The sequence below is a fragment of the Rhineura floridana genome, chromosome 1 (genome assembly GCF_030035675.1).
Source record: "Rhineura floridana isolate rRhiFlo1 chromosome 1, rRhiFlo1.hap2, whole genome shotgun sequence".
Lineage (NCBI taxonomy): Eukaryota > Metazoa > Chordata > Lepidosauria > Squamata > Rhineuridae > Rhineura > Rhineura floridana.
In genome coordinates this window covers 82,772,256-82,790,986 of record NC_084480.1, presented here as the reverse complement: position 1 = coordinate 82,790,986, position 18,731 = coordinate 82,772,256, and the positions used below count along the sequence as shown (strand labels likewise).

At 39.1% G+C, this 18,731-nt stretch overlaps 1 protein-coding gene and 1 long non-coding RNA gene across 5 annotated transcripts in view; one reads left to right on the top strand and one right to left on the bottom strand.

Annotated features, from left to right (window-relative positions):
- Window positions 1-256: 256 nt before the first annotated feature.
- LOC133383777 (uncharacterized) lies at window positions 257-17,936 on the bottom strand. Its single transcript, XR_009762410.1, has 5 exons — window positions 17,900-17,936; window positions 6,903-7,171; window positions 5,793-5,878; window positions 2,286-2,372; window positions 257-1,432 (listed from the first exon to the last, which is right to left on the bottom strand). It is a non-coding gene; the product is annotated as an uncharacterized LOC133383777 (long non-coding RNA).
- ZNF608 (zinc finger protein 608) overlaps window positions 15,700-18,731 on the top strand; it is a 146,354-nt gene continuing 143,322 nt past the window's right edge. For 2 of the 4 annotated variants that reach the window (XM_061625081.1, XM_061625109.1), the window contains exon 1: window positions 16,688-18,346. The gene's annotated coding sequence lies outside the window, so the exon portion shown is untranslated. The other 2 variants (XM_061625100.1, XM_061625089.1) reach the window with 2 other exon arrangements.

The window sequence follows — 18,731 nt, the reverse complement described above, 5'->3', positions numbered from 1 at the left end:
GCATGTCCAGGCAAACACCTGAACACAGCTTCTGCTACCACCAATTTGGTCCTGAGATACACAAAGCAAGTAGACTAAGCTATCTAAGCTTCTGATACCATTAATTCAAACTATATTTGAAATTAGAAAGATTGTAGATGCAATTAGATCTACACTGATTAAGCTATTGCAATCTAATTTTATTTTAATTATTTGTATCTGTAAGATGCTGCATTCAAGTAGCAGTCTATTAAACTTTGCCATTTAAGATATCCCAGTTACCTCTATGAAACGTTATTATATTTTCCTCAAATGTTATGTTATGTTATGTTATGTTACAGTTTATTTATAGGTCTCCTTTTGGCCAAAAAGGCCCCCAAGGCAGCTTACACACAAATACAAAACACAAATAAAAACAATACAATTTTAAAAAAATCAAACTAACAAAATTGTAGCATTTCTAAAAAGCAATAACAGCTAACCAAAAGCATCCATCTTCCTGGTAAAGGACAATCTTCAGAAAATGTCACTAAGAGCAGGGGTGAGGGAGCAAAGCAGGTGGAAAGCATGCCCTTTGATGGTCCCAGCACAGTCTCACCCCTGCAGCAGTTTTCCACATCCTTTTCAGTTATGACTAAAGCTGTAATCCATTTGCCCACTTTCTTGAGAATAAGTTTAATCCTTTCTTGACAGCAAGATCTGCTGGGACTTACTTCTGAGTAAGTGTGTGTGAAATAGACTCTACAATGCACAAATACAGACCAAGAAATCCAGCAGCATGGTTTGACCAGTGTAAATTTACCAACATATGAAGAATACATGCGCAAACACAGATTTTCAGCACATCCAAACTTGAAAATTTTCAACATTCATTTTCTAAAAAAAATCTCCTGGTCAATATATGCTGTGTGGTTAGAAGTGTGTGATTCCTAACACAATGTGAGGATGAACTGTCCTGAGTACTATGTTTCAAAGTTATTTAAAAGTAGGTTTCCACTGATTGATTATCCCACAGATGGGTATTGACAGCCTTTCTTTGAAAAGAAGGGGGGAAATATTTCTATAAAAAAACCAAGGACATAATTTTCCCTGATTCTGAGTAGGAGGTATAATGTCTTTATAATGCAATAATTAAGAGGGGGGAAAAACAATTACAGCAGTCTTATCTGGACTTTGCAGCTGTACTTCCTTCGTTTGCATTACCAGTGGGTGTTGGGAGGTTATGACAAACCATGAAAATTGCATCTTAAGAGGAGTTTTATTTCTTTTCCTATGATTTGATTGAAACAGACAGCTACATTTTGTGTATGTATAATTAGGCAGTAAAATAGTCTTTGAAGGCAGATTTCCATTTAGTATGTGAGTCACACACACAACAGGCTTTCATTCAGCAGCCAAAGACTGATCTTTTTAATGCCTCAACTGGCTCAACATGTTTTCTGAATGCTATATCCTGCAGAAGAAAGAAATAGAGAGATAGAGAAAGAGAGAAATATATGAGAATAAGTTTTTAGGCCAAATTATTCCGTCCTTAAAACAAACAAACGAACAAACAAAAGATGAAAAGCCACTCGGACAATTCTGTGGTGATTTAACCTTACAACACACTGTTGGCCAGTGCTGCAATGAATACTGCACCAGTTCTAAGTGTAGCTAATCCCCCTCATAAAAGGCTATTGTAGCAGTAAAACTGAGACTGATGGGTATTTTGGTTGTTTTTTTAAAAAATCACAACCAATTTACTCCAAACTAACAGCACTGAGTTTTTCTCTTTTAATGTTTTCCTTTTCAGTGCACAGTTCCTCCTTTTACTAACAATGATAAAATAAGGAGAAATTTAAAAAGAGCCACATTTTGTTCAGTAGGCAGTCCTAATGTTGACAGGAATCATCCACAAAACTCTGTTGCCCTCATAAAACGTGTCATTCCCATGTTTATTTCCTCAGAAAAATATTTTCTTAGGATCTGCGACAAAAATAAATAAATGTGGTTGCCCTTATGCTTCCCAAAGCACACTTTTCTCCACTTTGTTCTTTTTCCTTAAGTTGATGAAATGGGAGAGAAGTAATACTTTGTGCTACATCTGCTCATTCAGTACAAACAGGTGGCTGAATTGTGGCTTCTTTAAAAGCAACCCACTGGAAGGCACTCTATACTGCGGACATGAAATAAGCCCTACTGTGTGCACAGCCCAATCACTCCTTCCTTTGTGCAAACAGGTAAACAAATCAGGAAGCGAAGAACTTAGTGATATGTCTGATCATGCACTGTGGTACTAATAAGAATTTGTTAAGTCAGCAACAAACCTTGGTTTAAGGCTATGCAGCAATTGTCACTAGATTGAGGCTCCAGGGATACAAAAGGGTTCCCACTGCAGACAATCACCTTTTAACCTGTGGAAGGCAATGAAAATGCGAATGAAGGGGATGAGTGGAATCATATAACAGCAGAGTTGGAAGGGGCCTATAAGGCCATCGAGTCCAAACCCCTGCTCAATGCAGGAATCTACCTTAAAGCATATCTGACAGCTGCCTCTTGAATGCCTACGGTGTTGGAGAGCCCACCACCTCCCTAGGTGATTGGTTCCATTTTCAGACTGCTCTAACAGTTAGGAAGTTTGCCTGATGTTTAGCTGAAATCTGGCTTTGTGTAACTTTGAGCCCATTATTCCGTGTCCTGCATTCTGGGATGATTGAGAAGAGATCCTGGCCCAACTCTTTCAAGTGCTTAAAGAGTGCTATCATATCTCCCCTCAGTCTTCTCAAGGCAAAACATGTCCAGTTTTTGCAGTCTCTCCTCATAGGGCTTTGTTTCCAGTGCTCTAATCATCCCTGTTGCCCTCCTCTATATCTGTTCCAGTTTGTCTGCATCCTTCTTAAAGTGCAGTGTCCAGAACTGAATGCAGAACTCAAGATGAGGCCTAACCAGTGCTGTATAGAGGGGAACTAGTACTTCACGTGATTGGAAACCATACTTCTGTTTATGCAGCCTAAAACAGCATTTTGCAGCCACATCACACTGTTGGCTCATATTCAGCTTGTTAAATTTCATTCTGTCATTTTCAGCCCAATGATTCAGCCTATCAAGATCACTTTGAATTTTGTTTCATTCCTCCAGAATATTAGCTATCCCTCCCAATTTTTTTATCATCTGCAAATTTGCTAAGCATTCCCTGCACCTACTCATCCAAGTCATTAATAAGAATATTGAAGAGCACAGGGCATAGGACCAAGCCCTGTGGCACCTTGCTCATTACCTGCCCCCAGTTTGGGAAGGAACCATTAATAAGCACTCTTTGAATATGATTCTGTAGCCAACTGTGGATCCACCTGATAGTTGTTCTATCCAGCCCACATTTAGCTAGCTTGCTAATCAGAATATCATGGGGCATTTTGTCAAAAGCTATGCTGAAATCCAGATATATTATGTCCACAGCGTGCCCTATCTTCAAAAAGGGCAAAAAGGAGGAACCGGGGAACTACAGACCAGTCAGCCTAACATCAATCCCTTGAAAAACTCTGGAGCAGATGATAAAGCAGTCAATCTGTAAGCACCTTGAAAACAATGCAGTGATTACTAGAAGCCAACACGGAGTTATGAAGAACAAATCCTGCCAAACTAATCTTATCTCATTTTTTAATTGGGTAACCTCCCTTGTAGACTGTGGGAATGCTGTGGACATAATATATCTTGACTTCAGCAAAACTTTTGAAAAAGTGCCCCATGATATTCTGATTAGCAAGCTAGCTAAATGTGGGCTGGATGGAACAACTATTAGATGAATCCACAGTTGGCTCCAGAATCGTACTCAAAGAGTGCTTATCAATGGTTCCTTCCCAAACTGGGCGGAAGTAATGAGTGGGGTACCACAGGGCTCAGTCCTGGGCCTAGTGCTCTTCAACATTTTTATTAATGACTTGAATGAGGAGGTACAGAGCATGTTTATTTGCAGATGATACAAAATTGGGGGGCATAGCTAATACCATGGAAGACAGAAACAAAATTCAAAGGTACCTTGATAGGCTGGAGCATTGGGCTGAAAACAACAGAATGAAATTCAACAGGAATAAATGCAAAGTTCTACATTTAGGGAAAAGAAAACAAATGCACAGTTATAAGATGGGGGATACTTGGCTCAGCCATACAACATGTGAGAAGGATCTTGGAATTGTCGTTGATCACAAGCTGTATATGAGCCAACAGTGTGATGTGGCTGCAAAAAAGGCAAATGCTATTTTAGGCTGCATTAACAGAAGTATAGTTTCCAAATCGCGTGAAGTATTAGTTCCCCTCTATTCAGCACTGGTTATGCCTCATCTTGAATACTGCGTCCAGTTCTGGTCTCCGCACTTCAAGAAGGATGCTGACAAACTGGAACGGGTTCAGAGGAGGGCAACGAGGATGATCAGGGGACTAGAAACCAAGCCCTATGAGGAGAGACTGAAAAAACTGGGTATGTTTAGCCTGTAGAAGAGAAGACTGAGGGGAGATATGATAGCACTCTTCAAGTACATGAAAGGTTGTCACATAGAAGAGGGCCGGGATCTCTTCTCAATTATCCCAGAGTGCAGGACACGGAATAATGGGCTCAAGTTGCAGGAAGCCAGATTTCAACTGAACATCAGGAAAAACCTCCTAACTGTTAGAGCCATACGACAATGGAACAAATTACCTAGAGAAGTAGTGGGCTCTCCGACACTGGAGGCATTCAAAAGGCAGCTGGACAGCCATCTGTCGGGAATGCTTTGATTTGGATTCCTGCATTGAACAGGGGGTTGGACTTCCTGGCCTTATAGGCCCCTTCCAACTCTACTATTCTATGATTCTATGATTCTCACAGTCCACCAGGGAGGTTACCTGATCAAAAAATGAGATCTGGCAGTATTTGTTCTTGATGTTGGCTTCTAGTAATCGTTGCATTGTTTTCAAGTTGCTTACAGATTGACTGCTTTATTATCTGCTCCAGAATTTTTCCAGGGATTGATATTAAGCTCACTGATCTGTAGTTCCCTGGTTCTTCCTTTTTGCTCTTTTTCAAGATAGGGACAACATTAGCCCTTTTCCACTTGTGCAGCACATCACCCATTCTCTATGAGTTCGCAAAGATAATATATAGTGGTTCTGAGGATGCAGTTCATCAGGCCCTAGAGATTTGAACTTGTTCAAAGTAATTAGGTATTCTTTGACCATTTATCTATCAATCTCAACTGGCAATCCTACACGTTCAGCTTGTACTTCATGTTTGCCAGGAGGGTCATAGATCCTCTTTTGGGAGAAGACTGAGCCACAGTATGAACTGAGCACTTCTGCCTTTTCTTTGTCATCTGTTATCATTTTGCTATCCTCATTGAGTAGCTGTACTGCCATTGCTTTTCTCTGTCTTTTACTATGGATGTACCTGAAGAAACCTTTTTTGTTGTTTTTAACATCCCTCACTAACCTCAGCTTATTCTCAGCTTTAGCTTTCCCAACACCATCCCTGCAATTCTTTGCTACCTGTCTATACTCTTACAATTAGTATGTTGGTTCCCTCTCTCCCCTCCCCTTTCATAGTAACTTACCCACTTTTGCAATGCCTGAACTCTGCTCAGGTTCTTGCTTTATTGTTACATGTGAACACAGCCGTATACTTTTTTCACCACACTATCATAAACTAATGTTGTGCCAAAAGTTTTTCCTGCAATTTTCCCAACCATTCATTTGAATTGCATTCAAAAATTATCAAAGGGGAGAGAAAATTTCAGTGAAATTCTTGTGGGTGTAGTTTTTTTGTTGCACTTCCCTTGTTTTTAAGGTAGTGGAAGTTTTCTTACTTGTGTCCTTTCTTTCATTCAACAAATCATCTCACTAGTGGTCTGCAATCTGCAGCCTTCCTGGGTTCCTCCATTTCAATACAAGCCTAGGGGAAGACATGATGAAATTCCAGTGTGTTTTTTTCAGATCAGGCAGCCAGGGAGGCAGCAAAGTAATGGAAAAACATTTACTGAAAAGACATATACACCACCCTTCTCCACCTCATAATAATAAGCTCAGCTCTAAACTCTGCACCTGCCACAATTCTAAACTTTCCCTGAGAATGAAGCTGAAATATGAAAGCTCCTTTCACAAATGAAGGGAACTTTCCAGAAACTGGAGGACAGATTTTGGCACAACACTACCATAAATCTCCAGAGCAGGATGAAAATGGTGAATGTGCTACAGACAAAACTACGAACGTGGAAGGCAGCCTGTATACCGTTGATTTCAAAGCTTTTGTCAATTGGTTGCTTATTTCTAGGTATTTGGCTTAAGGCAGGAGAATTATTTTATTTATGATGGAACCCAACATTAATGCAAACTAACTACTTGAGAAAAAGTATTTCAAAACAGGTTAACAAAACTGTGAAATACACTTTTTAAAAATGTATTTAATATATACACAGAAATATATTTCTATCCACAGAGCATGTGTAATTTATGCCAGTGAATTATGAATGCATTAACCAGTTCAAAAAGAGTCCTGTATTTAAAAATGGAATGTAAGAAAGTGTTCAGCTGTATTAGATTACAGTCTTTAATTTTTACCTTGCAGAATCCCCCTCCTCCGCATAATCAAAAAGGAAGGTATGGAAAACCACTATACAGTATGCTTGAGCAGTTTAGGCTGGCTCACGTTAAGAAAAGGTTAAGCACAACACTTAAACATAATTCCTACAGGACGACATTGCTTATTCTGGTTCAAAAATGAGCACACCGAAGAGGTATTACTGCTGTTTATGGGTCCTGTATGCAGAGGTGCTTAAAATATGACACACACATTTAAGAACTGTACAGTTTTGCTATAGTATTAAGTTCAAGCAGTGAAAATTGGCCATGGCTCTTTTTTGTATTTTAATATAGCAAGTGTCTTCAAATGATCAATAGAATCAACAAAAATATGTTACCATCAGATGTCACAGAAGGAGGCTGGGGGGAATCCAAAATCCTAATTTTTTTATTAGATCTGGGTCTTCGGTGTGTTTGGGGCAAATCTGCAAATACAGGGCAGCTTTCTGTCCCTCCCCATTTTCTGGGCTGCTTACATACAAGTGACTCCTAGTTAGGAATGGGATCTGTTGGTCAGTGCTGGTTCGAAGGCATTCCGTTTGACTTTGATTCGAGTTTGTTCTTTGTCCGCTAGCTGCTGCTTTTATCAGTCAATGGGTTTTTTTGCCTGGAAAAAATATTGATATATGTATGAATATTGATACTCTAAAAGGAAATATCAATATTTGCTTTAAAAATTTCAGTAAATTATCGTTCTTACAATCAATGTTTTAGAAATGGATTTTTCTATTTAAAAAGTCCATTTTCACAAATAGCTGTGGGAATTCGCTACATTAAAATTCAATCCTCAACAACTGAGAATAAGCAAATTAATAGAAAATTCGGTACCAATTCCGAAATGGGCAGAATTCTAGCACATCCCTACTCCTAACGCTACTAATCATTGTTATTGACTGAATATTGTACTTCATCTGGACATCCTGCCTTAGATGGGTACATGCTCCCATCCACACCACTGGCTGTGATATAGCTCCAGAGTGGCCATTTTAAAATATATTTTTCCCCCTGAGCATGTTTTTTTTAAGCATAATGTAATTAGCACTAAATCATTTAAGTGTGATTGCCTGATTACTGTCCATAAAAATGTAAAAAAAAGCAATAAAAGGTTTGGTTTGAATAGAACTATTGGAAATGTTTAATTAGGGGAAAAACATGTTGCTGAAAGAGGTCATTAGAAAATAATAATCAGTTATTTAATTGGTGCTATAACACTCTGTCATTTAGGTGCTGTTCCACAAATATTTAAATACTTTTTAAAAATAGCCAAAAAGATATTTTAGTGCTCATGAAAAGATCTATTAAAAATAAATAAATAGAATTATAAAATGGTGCTCACTAAAGGTTATAGTGAAAGTGTGCCAAGCGGTGATACCGTATGTACATCTACCTGATACATTACATAGATTTTGAAACCATATGAAAAGATGGAAGAAAAGAGCTGAGAATAAGCCACACTTGTAGGAACTTCACTACCATGCCTTCAAAAAACCCTCAGATTTTCTGCCATCTGAGAAAAGGTGATAGAACCTACAAGAAAATGCAGGAGGACACTGACTTAATAAAGCCTTTGTGTAGAAAGTGAGTGAACTAAGTATGACAGTTCTACATTATACCCTCCTTTACGGGGGTGGACTGTTCCACTGTCTTTTTCATTCATGTAGTGTGTTTTTTAAAACTTTTTTCTTTTACTGGTTTTAATCTTTTTATTGATTCTAAGTCACTTTGGATTGCCTTTTGTGAAGAAAAGTGATGAATTGTTTTAATAAAATAAATAAATAATAAATATTATACACATAATGTTGATCCACTTCTGGTGGTATGGGAAGGAGCTACAGTGCAGAGACCCCCCAGACCTTTCTACGACATAAACAATACCATTGCAGTTCTCCAAACAGAACCTGGCTACTCGTAGGCTAGAACAGACAATGGATTGTATTCAGTGTAGTGCTAAATTGATAATTCCGTCACTGCAAGCATTTCTGCTTGCCCAGTGGAACAATTTCCTCTCTCTTCCCACCACGAGCTGTTCTAGAAGTTCTCCCCACCCCCCAGAGCAGAGTTGGGGAGAGTTCATGGAGCATGGGGGGGGAGGAGTGGGGGGAAAGTCCTGTTGCGCTAGAAAGAATTCTTGTGCTGGCTTTGTCTAGCACACCAAGTTTGTTGAATACTGCAGAATTATTATTATTATTATTATTATTAGATTTATATCCCGCCCTTCCTCCCAGCAGGAGCCCAGGCGGCAAACAAAAGCACTAAAAACATTAAAACATCATAAAATAAACTTTAAAACACATTAAAACAAAACATCTTCAAAAAAGTTACTTTAAAAAAGCTATCAAAACATCTTCTAAGATTAAAAACATTTTAAAAAGAAAGTTTAAGAACATATTAAAAAGCAATTCCAACACAGATGCAGATTGGGATAGTTCTCAACTTAAAAGGCTTGTTGAAAGAGGAAAGTCTTCAATAGGTGCGGAAAAGATAACAGAGATGGTGAAATTTTTTTAAGACTTAAAGATGGGATTAGAGAGACATTGTTTCCCATGAAGCATCTTATTTTTTCCTGTCCTATTATCTCTAGTCGAATAGGTTTTATAGGTTTTAGTGGAACAAAATAAGTGAGCGTGTTCTTAGGAAACTGTGTAAGCAAACTGTGGCCCTCCAGAAGTAGTTGATTCCAACACCCCTCAGCTCTAGCAGCATGGCCAATGGTCAGGGATGATGGGAGTTGTAGTCTCAAAGGAAGTGGAAAGTCTGTAGCTCAGTGATAGAATACATGCTTTGCCAGATACCAGGTTCAATATCTGGCATCTCCAGGCAGGGATGAGAAAGACTCCTGTTTGATACCTAGAGAGCCATCACTGCCAGTCAGTGTCACCAACCTTCTCCAGCCTGGTGTCCTCCAGATGTTTTGGACTCCAACTTCTGTCATCCCTAACTATTGACCATGTTGGCTGGAGCTGATGGGAGTCCAAAGACCTCTGGAAAGCACCTGCTTGAGGAAGCCTGCTTTATACAGTTACTGTGGAATGGAAGCATGACATAGACACACTCTTATTAATCATTGGATATCGTTGATAATAATGAGTTAGTAAGGAAAATGTTTTCATGTCCAACAAAACTTGATTACCATCCTTTTCATTTCAACAAAGGTAATGAAATTCAGGCAGTTCAGCATTGTTATCCTGCAATGCAACTGCTACACTAAAGCATGTAAACTATGAGCACAACCACCCAGCTACAACTATACTAGTTGTATCAGGTCAATCTTCACTATCTTCCTTCCCGTACAATAGAAATGAGTTGACTGAGCGGAGGTAGCCATCTATGCTTTATTAACAACATGTTGCTGCTAAATATGCAGTAACCACATGTGCCTGCTAATATGCTCCGGATAATTGCGCCTTTAGAAAACAGCATGGTTCAAAATCCACAGCTATTAAAGTAGGCTTATTTTTCCAAAGCACCTACCCTTTCCCATTAAATATTTTCTGAATGTGGTGGGGTGGAGTGATGCTATTTCACCCGTCAGTTTCAGTTACAAAAACATTTGTTCAGTGGACTATCCTTCTGTAACATTAGGATTGTATAATACAGATAAAGCAGAAGCATGTTTGCAATCTCACCCAGTGACCGTTCCTTGGCGAGCTAACAGACTAACTATTCAGAAGCAATTTTCTTCAGGCTGAATTTATGTGCTGACCCTAGCAGATCACTTCCCAGAATAACCCTTCCCCCACCCAGTGTTAAATACAATCTGTCTCCCACTCACTGTAATAATAATGTGCAAATGACTGTAATTTTGCAGACATGAAACGGCCTAAAGTGAAACGTGTCTAAACAGAGGTCGGTTTTGAAAAATTGGGGCTATTAACCAAATAAGTAAAATATATATATTGTTAAAAAAGAAAAGGAAAATCCAGCAGTGACTTGTTAGTTCACGAAGTTATTTTTTAAGTGGAAGGGGAAAACCCAACCACCTTAATTTTGCTTTTTTCATTAGTGAATGAGGGAAGTGTCAATGGCAAATAAGAGGAAATTAGAGAGGCTCTGGAGTTGCATGCAAAAGCATGATGACAACAGCATAAAGATAAGAAAAGGGTTGACATGGATTCATCCATGGGTGGTTGTAGCTGAAATATCTGTGGCCGTAGGCTTTGACAGTCCAGGATGATGATGTCATCACAGAAAATGTGTTCTAAATATTGCTTTAGCAAACATTTGTAAGACAAAGAGCTGCCAATGACATACACTGCACAATCTACAATTATTTATTTATTTATACAAGCCTTATATACCATCTTTTCACAAGTGTATAGCAACATTAAAAAAAAACCCTTTAAAAACACCACAGGAGAATAATTAAAATGACTGGCTTCAAGATCTTTTTTAAACAACTGCATAAGCGTGTTGGCATAAAAGAAATCTTCAAGAGATGCCTGAAAATCAAAAGAGAGGATGCCTGTTGAATTCCACAGTATGGAAACAATGACACATAATATGAAATGCTTCCTAAGCATAATAAATGCACACTTTGCATGTATTATTTCTGTCATTCTTACAAAACCTTATAATATAGGCCAGTTTTTACTCCATACTGCATATTGCATGGGGCTCATGGTTTACATGCTTGCAGCACAATCCTAACCACGTCTACTCAGAGGTAAGTTCTATTGAACTCAACAGGGTTTACTCCCAGGTAAGTGGGGTTAGTACAACCTTAGTCACCAAACACCAGTTAGGCTGCAATCCTATACTCACTTACTGGGGAATAAGCCCCAGAGCTTGGAAGTAATTAGTTACAAAAAACAAATTACTTGTATTACTTTTTTTGACGAATGAGTAGATAATTTCTTTACATTTTGACTGTAATAGAATGAGGACTAATTGTATTACTTTTGAGGAATAATTGTAATGTTTCCAGCATTACTTTTGGGTCAGCATCTTGTAGACACTCTGGGTTTTTTTAAGTAACTTAACTGTAATTATAGTGATTACTTTTTAGTAACAGTAATCAAATCCTTGCAGAACAATTATAATTGTAATGGTAATTTATTCCTTTTTGGAACCATGTAATAGTAATAGTAATTTATTCCTTTTTTAAAGTAATCTTCCAATCTCTAGTAAGGCCAGTGAGCTCAATGGGCTTTACTTTCAAGTAAACATGCATAGGATTGTACTGTAAGACTGTAATCCTGTGTACACTTAGTAAGCATAAAGTCCCAGTGAAATCAACAGGGCATGATGTGGTTTTAAATTTCTTTTAACATATTGGTAAAGACATTGTTTTCACAGCTAAACCAGAAAGCCAGTACCACAAAGCCATTCCAAAATAGTTTACAATGCACAGAACTCTAGTTTATGATTCATGTTGAAAATGTTTAGTGCTCTGCATTTTTCTAATCGTAACCTCTACTGACTTGGAAACACCCACTTTGCAAGCACTTGCTTTTGTTAGCATAGTGCTGTATATTCTGAGACTTTCTGTGTGGGAGGACCTCCTAAGAGATGACACAACAGACCTTATTTACATTGCAACTGCGCTGCTATAAACAGAACTATTCTCAAGAATTTTTCTTCCTGCTCCCAGGAAACATTCCATTTTGTAGAAAAGCAATAGTACAGTTGTTTAAACTACTCAAAGAAGTGTGGTCCTTTCTTTTGAACATTCCACCATGATCACGTCTAAAACTCATTTTCCTAATCCACCATCAACTATCAGTTCGGTGGGCAAATGCACGAAGTTCAAATCGTATGGCCCCTGTTGTATTGTAAATACTGTTGTAATTGTGGAACTCATGTTGCCAATCAACACTGGCATTTGAAGAGGAATAGAAACGAGTATCTCATTTCCTCCTAAAATTGAACCATTACATGAAACACGACCTTCTCCTGTATATGCCTGCCTGGTCTTTTAAGATCTTCATTAGAGGCCCTTTTCCAGATTTGCCCATCTAATAAAGTGAAGCAGGTGGCCACTATGGAAAGGACCTGTTTGGTGTTGGCATCCTGTTTAGGGAATTCACTTGCCTGCCACATAAGCTATTATCTTTTTGGTGGTGGGTGAAGAACTTTTTATCCTCCAAGGCTCTTAGTTTCTTAGAATGTAAGAGTTATCTGTGTGTATTGAAGTATATGTGGATAACTTTCTAACTGGCCAGGGTCCCTCATTATGTGTAGGAGCTCTCCACATGAACATCTGCATGGGTGGAGAACTTTTTACAATGAAAGTCAAATGGACATTCATCAGGTGAGAGTGTGGTGATGCACAAACCACAACGGTGGAAGGCACCTACTAGGCACACCATGTGTTAATTCAGTACAAGGTGGGTGTCATGTGAAACCCTCTATAAAAGAGGCAGGGAACCATTTTCAGCCTGAGGGCCATATATACCAGTGGTGGCTGGGGCCAGAGGCAAAAGCAGGTGAAGCAATTAATGTAAATATCATGGACATTAGGCTAACAAGAGACATTATGAGAGTTCAAAGACATGTTAGAGCCAGGCAAAAATACACAAGGAGGGTTCAGCTGGGAGAGGATGTTGCCTGGAGAGAGTCCCTGAGGCCAGATAAAGAGGCCTGGAGGGTCACATTTGGCCCCTGGCCTTAAGTTCTCCACCCCACCTATAATGTTAGTAGAACAATGATATGCAAAATTACACTTTGGCTGCATTCAGACAGCAGTTTATTCCATTTTCTTGACATTTCCTTACCTGATAATTTCTGGGTTTTTTAAAAATCTTTCACGCAATGTAAAATACACTTTTGGAAATCCAGCGGAATTTTGTGGAAGTTTAGTGCTCATTTCTGTGTTGCTTCCAGAAAAAAATCAATTTGCAGCCATGTTAACCCAGAAAATAGAGGGTGTAATGTGACGATTTTCATTGGGGGACTCATAGGGGAACAGAAGTGCATGTGTAGAAAGGGTGGGGGAGTAGCAACATGTTCAATGATGTTCATTGGTGTGTCACACCATGCCCACTGGTGTAAATGAAATTTAGCGTGACGTGACAGTGTATCGGTCAAAAAGCCACATTTCCGTAAGGCAACAGGTACTGCAGTGAGAAATGTTAGAAATCAGAAGTGCTACCATTATAATCTGTAAAACGAAAGCAATAAATGCCATGTCTGAATCCAGCCGTTGTGGCTGTACCAAATGCTTCAAATAACATAGTATAAGATAGACTAAATAAGAATGCATAAGTAGTTTGGTTTTGTGAATAAGCTTTAATTTCTGAGTAAATGTGTTTCTTGATGGGACAAAAACAGCTTAAAATAAAGACAGCTAAAGGTAAAGATATGTTCTACTGACACATACAGCACAGGTTGTACATTTTAAACAAACAGATGAATGAGAGATTCAGACTAGTTTTCATGAGCCATCATGCCTGACTCAAGATTCTAACAATAGTGCAGAAATGTCCCAGCCATTATTTTAACCATTAGTGATAATTGCTGCATATAATATACAGTATATAATTGCTGCAGATTAACATGTTTTTGATGGAAGCTTTTAGGGTGAAAGGGGAATGTGAAAGTTTTGGATAAAGAAATGTGGTCACTAATACTGAATGCCCATGTGCTGTACACTTATAAGCCTGTTTGAATAGGATTTATGAGCATGCAAAGTAGCTCAAGGTTGTAGCCTTAAAGCAATCTTTAGTCAGACAAATGTTTTCTTTACGTGTTATTTTCTGAAATGAGGAGGTTCATGCAATATTTATTCATCCAGACATTTTTATACTAAGCACCCTTCTGATGTCCTCATATAAATACTAATGCACATAATTTGCTCAGGTAGGCACAATCCATTATCAATTTGTGTAGTATATTGCAAATTTCATTCTTTTAACTTTTAGATAAAATTGTCTATTATCCGTTCAAAGATTTCTTTTAAAAATGCAATCTTGGTTCCCATCGGTTAGAAATTATAGTAGGAAAAACAAAATCTTTGAACTATAAAAGATATCTACTGTGTCTGATAAAACGATAAGTATTAACTACATGTATATGCTTAATGCTTTCTAATGAACGGCTGCAGAATTATCTCCCAATAATCAGACATTTTAATTATCGCAACTCGGCTGAACCCAGGCTGAAGCAAATGAGGGTATTCTGAGCACGAAGGGTGGAGGAAGGGCTGCCTTTGCTGAGCTGACTTGAGTTCTGCAAATGTAGCCTCCTTTCAGTTTTCTTATACTGGAATGTGCTGCTGTTTTAATGCATCCTTGGATCTAAATCCACAGCAAAATGCAATTCTTGATGAGCTGCTTCACTAGAAGGAGGTTAACTGGAGAGATTGGGGAGTTGAAAATAATTGTATTCTCACCGATGTGTTCACGTGGTAGTTAACTGGTCTCTTGCTATTCCAGTTCACTGCTTGCGGCAATAAATCAGCAAGCTGGAAACAAAAGGGTTACTTCTTTCTACAATAAAAATCGAACTGTCCTACTTAAGTCGTATTGTAAAGACGAGCAGAATATAAAATATGGGAGGAGGAGACGAGCGGAGGAGGGCACTCACGGGCGCTCACGCAGCGGTAGAGCTGAATGCCCCAGCAAAGCAGGGCGGGTGGGGGAAGGAAAGACTGCCTGTTACCCTTTTGGAAGCCTCTGTTCGCTCCCCCCCCCCGGTCGAACGCTGCAAATGCTCTCTTATCTGCACTGAAAAGGATCTACAGGCAGCATCGAGATGTTACAAATATTCAACGAGGGGCCATTGGTTGAAACGATAAATGAGATTTTCAATGGCTCCTTGGAAAAACACATAGGGAAGCCATTAGTTGTGGCTTTGCTAGCAACAGCAGCAGCAACAGCACCGAAATGAGTGCAGCTGTTTTCCTCTTGCTCACTGTGGATATATGATGCATTTCTACTCGCCCCTTCCTGTTCCTTTAATTTAAATAAAATGTATAGGCTAATGCTGTAATTGAAATGGGAAACATGCTTTGTATCTTGCTGTAGCAGGAAACTGCCTATTGGAGCACTCAGTGCAGTCTGATGATTGCAAAATACAAGGCTTTCTATGTGTGTGTGCATTTCTCACCCCCTCCGGCAGCTAAGAGGAGCAGCTATCCAATCAGAGGGCCCAGTTTCATAAAAGCTGGCATCTGATTGGACAGATGGTAAAGGACATTGGGAACAAAGAAAAGTCCCTTTCAGGTACAGAGTCTGTGCTTGCTTCGCACTCTCCCTTCTCTCCAGGTCTGATTTCTGCTGCTCACTATTGCAGCAAAGGCAGCTGGTTTGTGTAGTGTGTTTATGTGTGCATGTGAGCGACTGTGTGTTTTAAAGGCATTTTTTATTTTTTAAAAAAACCAAAATGATTTTATTTTAAAGATTCATTAAATCTGGTGTTCTTTTTTTCAAAACAAACAAACAAGCCCATATATCTGTTGAAGAAATTTAGATTTTTTTATTTTTTTTCCAAACATAAAAATCGGCTGCAACAAAAACACACTCAATGCAGTTGTAGAAGGAAAAGGTCAACTCGATTCAATACAGATCGTAAGTACAGCTGCGTGGTGTATCTATAGCACTTTAGAGGGGAAATAAATACATATATATGTATCTATATATATTCATATGCTAAGGGAAGTGTTAACTGTGTGCATCGGAAAGAAACTGGTGTATTTGGGTTTAAAAATAAAATCCACGAACAAGATGAGTATTTAAGAGAGGATGAAAGTGTCGCAGTTCCTCCCACAAATCATCCTTAACGTGCATTGGAGGGAAGGGGAGGGGTCGCGTTAAAGATATTACCTTTTGGGGTTCTAACTGACAAAGTGGGAAAAATAAAAACTGACATAATTATAACCAGTCTGAACATCGCCTTGCCCCTGTTCTTCCTTCAGAAGCTGCCCAAAAACGATCGAGGAGCTTGTGTTAAAATAAAACAATAGAAGCAAGTTTTTTTTTCCTTCTCACATTTAAATAAATAATGTAAGTGCTAAAACTGGGGCAGGAGGACGCCCATGTGTTTTTGGTGCAGTGAGCATTTTTTCCACCACCATTAAAAAGCCTCTCTCCCCTCCCCTCCCCTCTCTTACCCCCTCTCCACCCACCCGTGGAAAAAAATGTAACCTCATACTCCCGTGGCCCGATAAAGAAGAGATTAATTCGAATGCCGTGAAATGTTTTGTTGTGCGGGAGAGAAGGCATTTTTTTAAAAAAATCGCCATGAAATGGCCCTGCCCATCTCGTGTCTCTTACGAACTGAAAATTACACAGGACTCGGGGAAAGATTTGAGAAGGTGCTTCTCAGTGCACCAAACGCGTCGCAGCTAGCGCTTTTCACTCGTTCTTCACTCCAGAGAAGCCAGTTCTAGGGGAGCAATGCGTCGGATTCATAACTTGTAGCCGCGCCAGCACCAGAGAGGAAAAAGCGGGGCGGGGGAAGAGAGAGAGAGCGAGCAAATGAAGGAAGAGAGAAAATAGACCTTATTTTTTCCTCCCCTTTAAAGAGCAGATCAGTATTTTCTTGATACGGTTGTCACCCGTTTTTTTTGTTCTCACGACAACCAATTGAGCCCTTGATCCTCACGTGATGTGAAAAGCTTGAACTGTAACAAAATCGCTCCTTTTAGTTGGTTGGTGGTTACTAACTCGCCCATCCCCCCTCCTCTCTCCGTCCTCTTTTCTCCCGTAACATACATTTCCAGCGAAGCAACTCCGTACTTTCCGATCTATCAACAATTCATTACAGCTTTTACCTTCCAAGCGCCAGCTAATTAAAAATACTGAGCCAAGCTCCGAAAGGCGAGGAGGAGGGAAATGAGAAAGATGAACCAGTGTTTGCTGAAACGATTTTGATCGGGGGGGGGGGAATCTCTGTTCTCAAAACAAGATCGCCCATTTTATATCTTTGGACTCTAATTACTGAATTACCCATCACATGACTTAGTCATTTCTGAGCTGGCTTTTTTTTTTAACCCCGGACAGCATCTGGCACTCGATTAAAAAACCCCAACCTTAAATGGTGGAACATCATATGCTAGGGAATATTTGCTTCGTTTTAAAAGACACTCTTGCATCTGCACTCCCACCAAATGTTTTGATAACTGGTTCATCAGGCTGTGATTTTATTCCCTCCCTTTTCTCTTCCTTTTTCTTCTCTTTCCTTCCCCCCCTTTTCCCCCTCAAGTTAGTTCAAGAAGTCAGATCTGTCAGGACTGGAGGGGAAAAAATGCCACTTCCCGACTAACAGGCGGAATCCAGCCCAGATTTTCAATCCTTTCTTTGCCCCCCTTCTCTTTCACTAATTTTCCCGATGTTAGCACATTCTGCCTTGTAACAACCGGACGCCTGTAGGTTTGTTTCATGGGATCATTACTTACTGATCAGGATGGCTGCAGAATCTGGAACTGAAGACGGGATGTGAAGCTGAGGAAAATATTTTGCAATTTTTATTTTTATTACAATCGCATCATTTTGGTACTTGTCCAAGCAAGGGAGGAAAAAAGATTTATTTATTTTTTTTGGGTGCTTGAGGCTTCTGGTGTTGTGAATGTGAAATCCTATCTTCCAGCCTGTGAAGTTGTGAGGAACAAAATACTTAAGGAGGAAAACCAAATCAGAAAAAGGGGGGGAGGACCTCTGTTTTCCGTGCCAAATTGGAAGGAAATATGTTATTCGACTATTACTCTGGCAAAAATGTTAGTTGGTTTCTACTTGATCACTTGCTCTTTAAGTAAAATGAAGTGGGGCACTGAGTTCTTGCTGAGACCAGTGAGGACAGAATTTTGATTTGCTGGCTTAATTTAAAAAATGATAAAGGATTAAAGGTAAGCAATGTACGTAATGTGTATGTAAATATTTGGACACTCAGCAATTAGAAATGGACAGATTCCTTTGAAAGTAATTTTAGCTAAGCTGTGTCAAACACACACTCATTTGTGGTTAGAGGCCACCTTGGAGTAGATCATTTAAAGTGTATGTCTTAATCAGTTTCCTGTACAATCAGTAATACTATATTTAACAGATGGAGCTGTAGGTGACCTAAGAGGACATTAGGACCACTTTTAGAAATGTGCATTTTGAATAGAAATGGTGCATTCACCTCCCCCAGATAAAAAATCTTAACTGAATATTCAATTTTATTGATTCTTTTTGTGTGTGTCCGTGCCCTCTTCTGTCCCAGCCTCCCTCACAGAAACAAGATAATCTAAT